This window comes from Octopus bimaculoides, chromosome 6 (genome assembly GCF_001194135.2).
Source record: "Octopus bimaculoides isolate UCB-OBI-ISO-001 chromosome 6, ASM119413v2, whole genome shotgun sequence".
NCBI lineage: Eukaryota > Metazoa > Mollusca > Cephalopoda > Octopoda > Octopodidae > Octopus > Octopus bimaculoides.
In genome coordinates this window covers 50,421,181-50,434,883 of record NC_068986.1, presented here as the reverse complement: position 1 = coordinate 50,434,883, position 13,703 = coordinate 50,421,181, and the positions used below count along the sequence as shown (strand labels likewise).

Sequence of the window (13,703 nt, the reverse complement as noted above, 5' to 3'; positions counted from 1 at the left end):
AGGTGAGATGTTGTAGGAGGAAAGAGAACTAAAGAGTAATGAGATATAAAATGAAAGGCAAAAGAAGTTAAAGAGAATGTGAGGTGATAGTACAAGAACTAAGAGAGAATAAGAAGGCAAGCGGATGAAGCAAAAGTTGAGAGACAAGTAGAGAGTGGAAGAGAGAAGAGAGAGGAAGAGAGAGAGAGAAAGAAAGAGAGAGAGAGGGACAAGGCAGAGAATAAGTGTTAAGGCGAACTGACAAGGAAATGTCGTTGGGAAGAAGCAAGCAGTCCGAAGGAAGAAAAGGAAGAATGGCTGATTAATTCAACTAGCTGAAGGTAAATGTTTATTCATGAGCGATATAGGTGTTATTTATGTTTGCAGTGGCTGTCAACATCAGCTGGTTTGATGTCAGTCAAAGCTGGCAGCCGACGCAGCTTTTAATAGAAGCGACATGTTTGAACTGTGCCTTTCACCTGCGGAATGGTTGATTTATACGAACAAGCCACGACAGTTGACTACTTCCAATGGCTACAACATCGAGTCTGCCACTGTTCATTGATTCCCTTACAAATAGTAAAAATAATAATAAGAGAAAGAGAGCCAAACTATCATAAATAAATAAGTCGGAGCCAAAAAAGAAATAAAATGGACGTGGGGTAGGTGCATTGGAGGAACACTATGTTTTAATATCTTTGTATGTTTGCAGCTATAATATAATAACACTGTCATATATTCTAGCTCTTGTGAAGGAAAACTGTGTGGTTTGACACGCACACCAGAAGTAGAAAATATAAATAGTATAAAAAAAGAAAGTCCAACAAAAACCTAAACAAGTTGAAGCAAATTAGGGCACAAATCTATTTTGTTGAGATTGATAATAATAATAATAATAATAATTTCTTACAAGTAATAGTTTTTCTGTTTTTATCTATAAGCACAAACAAATGAATTTTGAGACATGGCTGCTGTTGATGTAATCAGCTCTCGTACTTGAATAGTATATATTTTCTTTATCCCGAAGTGATGATAACCAATATTTGAAGCCGGTGGAATTTTTTAATTCGGATCTTTAAGGAAGGTGATAAGATTTTCTAGCATAAGGCTATGACTTCAAATTTGGAGATGGCTAAAGTCGATTCTAATTGGTACATTATTTTATGAAACCTGGAAAGGATGATATTTCGATGTTGACTTTGGTGGGATCTAAACTCAGAATATAAAGATCTGTAACTGAATACCATAAAGATATTTTAAGAGTCAAACAAATATGCTAAGACCAGCATAATAAAAATTCCCAACTCTAAGCGTAATGCTATATAGTTTTTCGGTTGAGTGTAGGTGGATGAGGAAACGGGAGGAAATGTTAGTTAAATCAATTTTTTTCTTTATTTTATTGATCCCAGGAAGTTATAAGACAAAGTAGATACTGGCTGACAGGCATTGAACTTAGTATTTGACTACGTAGTACAGTTTGTAACACGTATTGGTCAAACTTTTTCCGTTTTTAATGATAAAAGGAATTTCATTTTTCCTTTTTTTTTTCTTCTTTGTCGTAAAATATATTGCAGTACCTTTTGGAATAACTCCATTCTGCCATTATTCTTGTTCTCTACTCTTCTTCTGTATCTGACATATTTCTATTACCTGCAGCGATAGAAATGACTATTAGAAATAGGGGTACGGTAAAGACTGAAATGTTAAGTTGTCATGGTATAGGACTAGACTCAGTACCGCCCCAAACTCATACTCACATTCACACAAACTCTTTCAGTTGAAAAGTAGGGATACAGCGTACCCCTATGGCAAGTGGGCCTCTGCACCATTAGAATCCATTTATAGGGGCCCATGTTAGTATATAAGGGGCCTATATCCTCAAGTTTGAAAATTTTTTATTCACTCCTTGAAGAATGCATTATTTCAGCCTGGCTGTGTTTGTAGATAGTTGAAAAGAATACTTTTAAGAAAAAGAAAAAATTAAATGATAGCATTGTAGTTGCGGGTGGGCTCCCTTAGTCTCCTGGCAACCAATATTTTTAGACCCAGTCCACCACTGCCCCTACATACTCCCACTCCATTTTCATCAATTGATTATTTGATGTAGTATTTACAATTATCTATATTTTTCTATTACCCAGTTCTCTATTCTCACCTCATCGTGTGTGTTGCCGATTGAAGACGCTTGGTCTAATGGTTAGGGTGCTATACTCATGATTGCGCGATCATGGTTTTGATTCCTGTACTTTGTGGTGTGTTGTGTTCTTCAGCAAAACACTTCATTTTGCGTTGATCTGCGATCCCTTTCACACTGGCTTAGTAGATAACTAAGATAATTGTACTAGATTTTTGGGGAATATGTAAGAGAGTTAAGAAATGGGAATAATAAATGAACGAGTAAACTGATATTTTTGTTTTTGTTGTGTTATATAGTATAGCATGTAGTTTTTCATATATAATATACTAATTGCATGCACGTACATATATAGTAATACGACAATTTTTATTACTATACAAGGCTTGTAATCCTTTTTGAAAACTTTTAATATTTACATTATTATATAATTTTGTGCCAAGTAATCACTGATATTAATGTCTGTTCATAAAGATAAAAAAAAAAAGCAATGTAACTCGCTCCATTCTACATTTATGCAGAATGGATCCCCATTTATGTTGACAATAACGAAATTAAAGTTGATAACATAATCAAGACTGACTATAACGAAACTGAGTTTGACGATGGTGAATTTGTGATTGTTGTTAACGGAGGTTATGGTCGGTGATATCGAATTTGAGGGGGAACACTGTGTATGTATATATATATATATATATCATCGTTCAACGTCCATGTTTCATGCTGGCATGGGTTGGACGGATATAATCTCTCATCAGCCAATATAGCTCACAACATCTTTGAACAAACAATCTCGGAATGAGCAAAATGGAGATCTCGTCATGTCAAAATTGTTTAAGACACTTTGTTTCAACCAGCATTACAAGGCTAAGAGGTGCAAAGCAAAAAAGAAACCTGGGTACAAATATACAACCTGCACTGACTCATAAACATCATATTTGCAACATCTGCAGGCTTTGCAAATCATTGTTCGACATAAGTATAATGACTGACAAAGAAAGTGTAGGTTCTCGGATTCTCATATGTCAAAACTAATGGGAAGGTCCATCATATATTGACTCAATGGTTAGAGCATCGGGCTCGCAATCATAAGGTAGTGAGTTCGATTCCCGGTCAGGGTTGTGTGTTGTGTTCTTGAGCAAAACACTTTACTTCATGTTGCTCCAGTTCACTCAGCTGCAGAAATAGGTTGCGACGTCACATGTGCCAGGCTGCATCGGCCTTTACCCTTCCCTTGGATAACATCGGTGGTGTGGAGAGGGGAGGCTGGTATGCATGGGCGACTGCTGAGTTCTATAATCAACCTTACCCGAACTTGTGCTTCAGACGATAATTTTCTTGGTACAATCCCATGGTCATTCATGACCGAAGTGGCTCTCTCTCTCTCTCTCTCCCATACACATGCACACAGGACTCTGCTATGGACCTTTGTATACCTTAATGGACTAGTGAGCTTCATGTGGTCGATATTCAGTTTGAAATTCTTTGGAGAGAGAGAGAGAGAGGGGGGGCGCAGAATTCCAGGTGGCTGTAGTTCTTAGAAAGAAGGGTTTCTCAGTGTTTACCGAAGGATTTTGTATGCTGAGACACAGTAGGGATGATAGTAAAAGACAATGTGCTGAGGGTTTGGACCAAGAAGCTGGGCAGAGGTTGAAAAAGAGCAGAAACCATCACAATGGTTGTAGAAGAAACAAGAAAGGAAATTATATGAGTTAATGGTTTTAAGTGTGCTGTTGATTCCTTTACCAGTCAGGTTAAAAATCCTTTTGGTTTGGGGATCCAATCTAGAATGTGTCTGTATTCATAATCATCATCGTCATAGGTCTGCTTTCCATGCTGGCATGGGTTAGATGGTTTGACTGGAACTGGTAAGCTGGAGAGTTGCACCAGGTTCCAGTCTGATTTGGCATTGATGCCCTTCCTAATGCCAACCACTCCAAGAGTGTAATGAGTGCTTTTTACGTGCCATTTACGTGATGCCACCAACGGCCATGACTATGATTTCACAGGTGCCATTTACATGACACTCACCACAGCCAAGAATATGGTTTGACGAATCTTCATAGTGTCGACTTCTGTATTTATTGTCTTTAAATCAATCAATTCTATGCTAACATGACATTCTAAATACTGTATAAATATTATATTTATAACTGATTTGTAATTAATAGAAAATTACTAAATAAATAGATTGTTGCAGTTATTACAAGACACTAAATTTTATTCTCAGAATTTCTAATGCATTTCTCCGTCACCAAACTCGTGTTGCATAAGTCTATTTTATTGTATACGGAGGGGGTTAAGATGATTGTAAGAATTTGGAAATACTCAATGTTATTGAGTAGTTCCCTCTGTGGCTGTCTTGTCTCTATTATGGTAATTCAGGCCTCTGTCGTGTGGTTCTCATTTGAAAGACTATATGGAATAAGAGAATCTTTGGCTGTTTGCATTGAACGGAACATTTTAAAATGCAACACAAACTGAAAATATGCTGTGTTGGACTTCATAGTTGAAGTGTTCTTCTAACTGTTGCTATTATGTCTGTTGTAGCCATGTAATTTTCAGTATTGTGTCTTGTCATATGTAGTTTCCTGTTTGAAAAAATAAAATAGCTTGATATTTGAGGGGGATTTAGCTGCTACATTAAGCAAGTTATGTGATTGCCTTAGAAGTACCCTGGCAGATGTGATGAATATGATGTTTTATTGGATGACATATTTACTACTTTATTTTCTTTCCTCTGTGCAAACTAAGGTAGGATTGTTCTGCAAGTATGTCTGTTATTTACTTCAAGAAATACATATTACAGACTTCTTAACAATAACCTTTTATATTTACTTTTTTTTTATGAACCTCAGAGATTTAGAAGGATGCTGCTTGTCGGTATCTTTATAAATCTTATAAAATCCTTACAAACCCTTATAATTTCTGATAATTCAAATCGCTTTACAAGATGTTTAGCACACCACATGGTTCAACATTGCTACCTGGTGGACTTTAGGTGTGTTTAACCTTCAGCACGTTGTAGATGCAGCATGTCACTGTACCAGTTTTCTCCCCTCTTAAGCCTCAAGGGAAAAAACTCTAACTGTGCCTTGATACACCTAAGTGTGCTAAAGGTTAATGATTCAAGTCACCCTTCAGGATACATATCACATTGCCTGGCTTAAAAACCACCCAATTTTTGGATGTTTCGTGGAATACACCTTATTGCAAACATTCTGATAAGACTCATGATTCTACCTTCTCATCCATTTTTCCTCCAGCTGTTTTGGCAGGGCATCAATCACATATTTCATCATGATCACCTTCTGTGATCATGAATTCTAACTTTCCTTTTCAAATTAACACATTAACCATCACACCTACGACCAGTGGTTCATCACAAACTTCGCACAGCCACCATGTGCTCCACCGGTGGTACATTTTTCATGATTTTAGGAAATATTTTATTCTATATCATTGACATGGTTTCAAGGATATTTAAATAACATGAGTGTTAAATATTAAAAGTTTAATTATGAAAGATTGTAAAAATGCACAAAGAATTACATTTCCATGTAATTAAATAATATACACGAAATACATGGCGTCTGCATGAAATGACTACACGAAATACATGGCGTCACCACTAAGTTCCAGTGACAGGCTTTGGTGGTTAACGTGTTAATTTATACAACATACGGCTGATGTTGCTGCTGCTGCTGCTTGTTTCTGTCTGAATCTTGATCTAGTAAACCTATGGCATGTAGGAAGGCTGTTGAATGATTTTGATACCATCCACATTGCTTCATCATTCACCCAGCATACCACTCACAACCTTCACATTTACTTTTACAGACATAATTTGTCTAGAATCAGGTTGAGACAGTTGGGTGCTGCTGTTTGGATACTGGCAATTTGGCACTGTTGACTAGATGTTTGGCATGTATTGGCAACAGTAATTTTTGGTACTGGAGGCAAATACATAGTCTCACATACATATGCACATGAGCAGGAATATACACATACAGGTAAAAAGAGGGAGAGGGGTGGAGGGAGAGAAAGGCATGACAGTTTATTAATTGAACACTGTTAACATAAACTTGCCCCTCCCCTCATACACATAAAGAGAAATATGCTCACACATATAAACAGAGAAAGAGGAGCAGAGAATAAGAGAAATATCAGGAAGTCTGACATCAAATGTTGTTGGCACTCCGTCACTTATGACGTTGAGGGTTCCAGTTGATCCGATCAACGGAACAGTCTGCTCGTGAAATTAACGTGCAAGTGGCTGAGCACTCCACAGACACGTGTACCCTTAACGTAGTTCTTGGGGATATTCAGCGTGACACAGTGTGACAAGGCTGGCCCTTTGAATTACAGGCACAGCAGAAACAGGAAGTAAGAGTGAGAGAAAGTTGTGGTGAAAGAGTACAGCAGGGTTCACCACCATCCCCTGCCGGAGCCTCGTGGAGCTTTAGGTGTTTTCGCTCAATAAACACTCACAACGCCCAGTCTGGGAATTGAAACCGCGATCCTATGACCGTGAGTCCGCTGCCCTAACCACTGGGCCATTGTGCTTCAACTGACATCAAATAAGTCAGCATCAAATCAGCAGCCCCAAATAGGCAGTCACTGACTGCCTATCTATCTGATTTACTTTATCAACATGTCAGAATGTGATTTGTGAGTGATTTGGTTGGTACTTCTAGCAGGTAAATCAACCTTGGATCAGTTACAATTGAATGGATATATTGTATGTTCTGTTCTCTAACCATTGAGAAGACCATAATTTTGCACCTCACCTAACACTCAACAACTGGCACCCGCATGCATAAAACACCAAAATCCAAACTGTTGTCTAAACCAGTAGTTACCATTAATTTTTTCACTTTGGCCCCTTTGATTCCTATTTTACTCAGACCCTCATAGCCATTCATTGCTTACAAAACCCTATTACATTTTTATAATTAAAAATTGGATAAGAAAAAAATTAAAATATTTTGTGCATTGTAGGAATATAACTAAGCTATTGCATGTAAAGTCTAACATCAAAATCTTATATGGACCCCCAAAGGTTATACGGACTCTCAAAGGTTATACGGACTCTCAAAGGTTATATGGACTCTCAAAGGTTATACGGACCCTCAAAGGTTATACGGACCCTCAAAGGTTATACGGACCCTCAAAGGTTATATGGACCCTCAAAGGTTATACGGACCCTCAAAGGTTATATGGATCCTCAAAGGTTATATGGATCTTGGTTGAGAACCACCAGTCTCAAACATCTCAGTCACTTCTAATTAGTATACAAAGAACAAAAATTGCCAAAAGAAATGAAACCCTACCATTTAATCTGCAAATAACGTACAAGATATGTCGATAACTATGTTACTGAAACTTCAACCTCCTATCTTCTCTACCTCACTAAACTAAAAACATTACAAACCACCCGTTGGAAATAGCATCTAATTCTCCCTCAAATCTCACTCTACAGTCTAACAAAATAAAGGCGCATTAAAGAATGTAGGCCTCAAAAATATGGAATGGTTATGGCTGGGATGTCTTTGGTGATAGGCTTTGTTTCATGGTGATTAATTACTCAAAGGTTAGAGAAACAAACCATAGAAGACAGTATGTTTAACATCATTACAAGCTGAAGGCATGTGTGTGTGTGTGTTGGCACTCCGTCGCTTACGACGTCGAGGGTTCCAGTTGATCCGATCAACGGAACAGCCTGCTCGTGAAATTAACAGGCAAGTGGCTGAGCACTCCAGAGACACGTGTACACTTAACGTAGTTCTCGGGGATATTCAGCGTGACACAGTGACAAGGCTGACCCTTTGAATTACAGGCACAACAGAAACAGGAAGTAAGAGTGAGAGAAAGTTGTGGTGAAAGAGTACAGCAGGGTTCGCTACCATCCCCTGCTGGAGCCTCGTGGAGCTTTAGGTGTTTCTGCTCAATAAACACTCACAACGCCCAGTCTGGGAATCGAAACCGTGATCCTATGACCACGAGTCCACTGCCCTAACCACTGGGCCATTGCACCTCCACTGAAGGCATGTAAGCAATACACATACATGCACTGCCTGAAACAAAATTAAAAGCTTGCTTTGATTTGTGAAAAACTCAGTCTATAACTGTCCTTGCTTCACACATCTTCATGACAGACATCTTGTATTTGTCCAATACTCTTTGTCTTGGATAGTTCATTCTACTGGTTATCAGATGCTTTGGACTGTCACCTGCTATATTCTTGATAAGAAAAGATTCATTTTTTTATCACTCTTATCTTTCTCACAAACTGGGGTGTAACATCAATTTTAACAGAACTTCATGGACTTTTAAGATGTTCTATAGTTATCTTTCAGAATATCATTTTTATGTTTTATCAACGTTCTGAGCCTGTAATAGGTTAGTGTTGTCCGTGGACTTTATTTCAAAGATGGCAAGAACTGTGTTCAAGGAGATTTAGACTATTACACTGAGAAGGCATAGAAAGATTTCATTATTCAATTATGATGATGCAAGGCAACAAGCTGGCAGAATCATTAGGCCATTGGATAAAATGCTTACCTACATTTCGTCTGAATCTTTACATTCTGAGTTCAAATCCCACAAGGTTACTTTTGCATTTTATCATTTCGGGGCCAATAAAATAAGTACCAGTTGTGCACTGGCAATCGATGTGATCAACTAGCTCCTTCCAACAAAATTTCAGGCCTTGTGCCTGTATTTCAGTGCTCCGCAACCTTTTTCCATTTGCGGTACACTTATATTCTTTTCAAAATTCGGCAGCACACCTGAACTAAAACTATAACTAAAAGTATAGAGAAAAGAACTATATTCAGGTTACACTGCAGTATACCTAGCATCGTCTCATGGTACACCAGTGTGTCACAGCATGCTGGTTGCAGAGCACTGCTATAGATGAAAGAATTATTGCAATAATGTATCAATTAGCATGAAGAATGAAAGGTTAAATGTTTGTTTTAATTTCTTCAGTAACCCAATTTATTCTACATATCACAGTCAACAGATAGCAAAGTAAAGTAGCACCACTTTACTCTTTTACTTGTTTCAGTCATTTGACTGTGGCCATGCTGGAGCACCACCTTTAGTCGAGCGAATCGACCCCATGGCTTATTCTTTGTAAGCCTAGTACTTATTCTGTCGGTCTCTTTTGCCGAACCGCTAAGTTACGGGGACGTAAACACACCAGTATCGGTTGTCAAGTGATGTTGGTGGGGACAAACATACATACACACGCGTATATACATATACATATGTACGATGGGCTTCTTTCAGTTTCCGTCTACCAAATCCACTCACAAGGCTTTGGTCGAACCAAGGCTATAGTAGAAGACACTTGCCCAAGGTACCACGCAGTGGGACTGAACCCGGAACTATGTGGTTCGTAAGCAAGTCACTTACCACACAGCCACTACTGCGCCTATGTTTCTCTATAAACTTGAGAAAATTATGAGGCAATTGAAACTTAGTAGGAGAAACAGTGGAATAATTTTTTGTAAGTGAGGCTTTCATCCACATTTTGGTGTATTTTATATATTTTTTTTTTACTTTATAATCATGCCTCTTTTACATTTAGGTTTCAAATCCAGATACTTCTGACTCTATAATAGCCTTTTGTCTCCTGACAGTATAAAATAAGCTTCATTCATAATACTGGGATGAGCCAACCCCTCTACAACCCACTTCCTACAATTTCTGGATTTGTGTCAGTGTGAAGGAATCATTATTTTGTCACACAAAAATGAAATAATGTCAGCATCAATTCAGTAGGTTAGTAAGAGAATTCTTTTATTCTTTTACTGGTTTCAGTTATTGGATGGCAACCATGCTGGAGACTGACTTCAAGGGTTTTAGTCAGTCATATTGACTACAGTAATTATTTCAATCTGGTACTTATTTTATTGATTTCTGTTGAACTGCATTTCGTGATGTCCAAGAAAACCCCATTAAATTAACAACAGCTGGCAGTGCACTGTCCTTGAGCAAGACCCTTTATTTCACATTGCTCCAGTTCACTCAGCTGGTAAAAATGAGTATTTACTACCTGTATTTCAAAGGGCCAGCCTTGTCCCACTCTGTGTCACACTGAATCTCCTTGAGAACTACATTAATCCATTTGATGCCAACCCGGTGAAACCGCCTCTGGCTTTGTAGTACAAATGTCTTGTTTTCAAAAGTTCTGAATTAAAATCTTCCAAACCTTAGTCACAGTTTATGTTACTAACACTAGCTTAATGTTAATGTTCTTTTACTAAATTCTTTTTATTTAAAATTAATTGAAAGAAACGCAGAACACCTCAACAGAAATATGGTAACAAAAGGGTTAAGAATACATGTTTGTGGAGTGCTCAGCCACTTGCATGTTGATTTCATGAGCCAGCTGTTCTGTTGATCAGGTCAGCTGGAACCCTCATCATCGTAAGTGACAGTGCCAGTAAAGCATAAACACAAATACAGACATATATACACATGCATGCACACACACACACACACAGTGAAATTCTTTACTGTTTTTTCCATTGAGTAAATTCTACTCATAAAGTATATGTCCAAGCTAGAGGCTACAGTAGAGGTCATTTGATCTCAAGTTCAATAACACCAAACACAGAACTGCTTAGTTGCAAAAGAAGGTTCTTGACCATTTGGTTTAAGAAAGGCTTGAGAACATCATCATCGTCGTCATCATCATAATGTTCACTTTTCCATGCTTGCATGACCCAGACAGAATTCGTTGAGGTAAATTTTCTATGGTTGGTTGCTCTTCCTGTTGCCAAACCACACTTATTTCCAGCCAAAGTGATATATATTATGGCCAGATATATCTTATTTGTAAAAGATTAGAAATAAAAAAAATTCACCCCTATGGTGATATACTTGCTTATGACCATCACATAATGTTGAAACAAGGCTACACGCACGCACGCACGCACGCACGCACGCACGCATCCGCGCACACACACATTCTTATATACACATACAAAAGACATTTTCAGTTTGCATTCACCAAATCCACTCACAAGACTTTGGTTGGCCTGGGGCTATAGTAGAAGACTATTACCTTAGGTGCCATGCAGTGGAATTGAACCTACATAGTTGCAAAGCAAGCTTCTCAACTACACAACCATGCCTGCACCTGAAATAACTATAACTGGCACTCTGTCAGTTACAATAATAAGGGTTCCAGTTGATCCGATCAGCAGGAGGGTCTGCTCGTAAAATTAACGTGCAAGTGGCTGAGCACTCCACTGACACGTGTACCCTTAATGTAGTTCTTGGGGAGAGTCAGCACGACACAGAGTGTGACAAGGCTGGTCTACTTGAAATACAGGTACCACTCATTTTTGCCAGCCAAGTGGACAGGAGCAATGTGAAATAAGGTGTCATGCTCAATGATACAATGCATTCGTCAGGAATTGAACTCATGACTTTATGATCATAAGCTAAATGCTCTAACCACTAAGCCACATACCTTCATACAACTGAAATATGAAGCACTAAATTGGAAACATGTTCTTTATCATATAGATTGATATACCTGTTCTTCAATGCCGATATGGGATTTGAATGAGTCTATAGAAATAGCTGTCTTAAAATATTTGCTCGTCTCTTTGGTTACTCTCTGTCAGACTTTGATGTGACAGCAGACACAGAAATTGATCAGAATTTAATAAACAGCTGACAGCCTTAAACTTCTGTAATCAAATTTTGCATAACTTGGAAACAGAGATTATAAATGCTGCCAGATTATGAAATGTCTTGAAAAATGAAAAAAAAATTAGATATGCAACTAAAAAAAAAAATATTGAATGGTGCTAAGACAAGACATTAACTTTACTCACTTTGACCACTCCTGCTCTAGTCAGCATTTGCAGTCTCTCTCTCTTTCTGTCTCTCTCTTTCTCTCTCTCTCTCTCTCTCTCTCTCGTTGGGTAACCATGTACTTCCTCTCTTGCAAGACACCTGTTTCTGTCTGTCACACTCTAATCTTTCATCATCTGACATAAGATCACCTCCTCCAATGCCCTCTCCCCTCTCAAAGGATCTTTGTAAAGTGGTTGGCATTTGGAAAGGCATCCAGCTGTAAAAACCATGCCAAAACTGACTTTGCTTGTGCTGGTGCCACGTAAAAAGAACTCAGTCCACTCTGCTGGGTGGTAGGTGTTAGGAAGGGCATCCAGCTGTATAAACCATACCAAAACAGACACAGAGGTCTGGTGCAATCTTTTGCCAGATCAGTTCCTGTCAAACCATCCAACTCATGCCAGTGTGGAAGGCAGATGTTAACTGATGATGATGATGATGATGATGCAGATGATGCAAATTTTTCAGTAATATCATGTCTATGGTTCAGTGGTTAGAGCATTGGGCTTATAATCATGTGGTTGTGAGTTCAATTCTTGGACCAAAATGTGTGCTGTGTTCTTGAGCAAGACACTTTATTTCACGTAGCTCCAGTTCACTCAGCTGTAGAAATGAGTTGCAATGTTACTGGTGCCAAGCTGTATCAGCTTTTGCTTTTTCCTTGGATAACATCAGTGGTGTGGAGAGGAGAGGCTGGTATGCATGGATGACTGCTGGTCTTCCACAAAACAACCATACCCAGACTTCAATGTCTGCTTTGGCATGGTTTCTGTGCCTGGATGGATGCCCTTCCTAATGCCAAAACACTTTACAGAGTGTACTGGGTGCTTTTTATGTGACTCTGGTACTAATTGGGGTCACCAAGTAACTTGCTAAACAAGACCCCTCAACTGGTGAAAGAGTAGTATTGAGGGAAGTGGTGAGAGGTTAAATTATGATGGAGGGACAGGAACAAGTGTCCTGCTGTAGGGGAGATACATAGTTACCCCATATCGAAGATAAAGGGGATAGCAGTGAAGATGTATCAGAATGTACCCAACAGGAAGGTGAATATAAGAGAAGTGATATGGATGAGTATGGAAATTTGCAAGAACATGAGAGGAAAGTGATGGATGGATAAGAATAAAGACAGAAAGAATTGCAGTGAGTGCTGATCATGAGATGATGTATGTGTATGCACACGCACACACACACACGCCGCCGCCGCCGCCGCCGCCACCGTCATTTATAAATTCCTCTTTTCCAAGCTTGTGTTGATTAGTTGGAGTTTATTGAGGCCGGTTTTCTATGGCTGGATGCCCTTCCTGTCACCGACCTTTACTTTTTTCCAGACAAAGTAAAACTCGTATCTTCCCATTGCTGGGGATTGTTTACACTGAATATCAGAAATGAATAGACTTTTATTTGCAACAATCATGTGATGTCAAAGCAAGGAGACACAAATGCACACCTGTGCACACACACACACACATACAAACATACATACGCTTTTACTCTTTTACTTGTTTCAGTCATTTGACTGCGGCCATGCTAGAGCACTGCCATTAGTCGAGCAGATCGACCCCAGGACTTATTTTTTGTAAGCTTAGTACTTATTCTATCAGCCTCTTTTGCCGAACCGCTAAGTTACGGGGATGTAAACACACTAGCATCGGTTGTCAAGCGATGTTGGGGAGACACACACACACACATATATATATACATATAT

At 38.7% G+C, this 13,703-nt stretch overlaps 1 long non-coding RNA gene across 1 annotated transcript in view; it reads left to right on the top strand.

The window, feature by feature from the left end:
* The first annotated feature begins 220 nt into the window (after positions 1 to 220).
* The window catches only part of LOC128248136 (uncharacterized), a 105,977-nt gene continuing 92,494 nt past the window's right edge, over positions 221 to 13,703 (top strand). The window contains exon 1 of the long non-coding RNA XR_008264413.1: positions 221 to 320. This is a non-coding gene — a long non-coding RNA (uncharacterized LOC128248136). The remainder of the gene's footprint in view (positions 321 to 13,703) is intronic.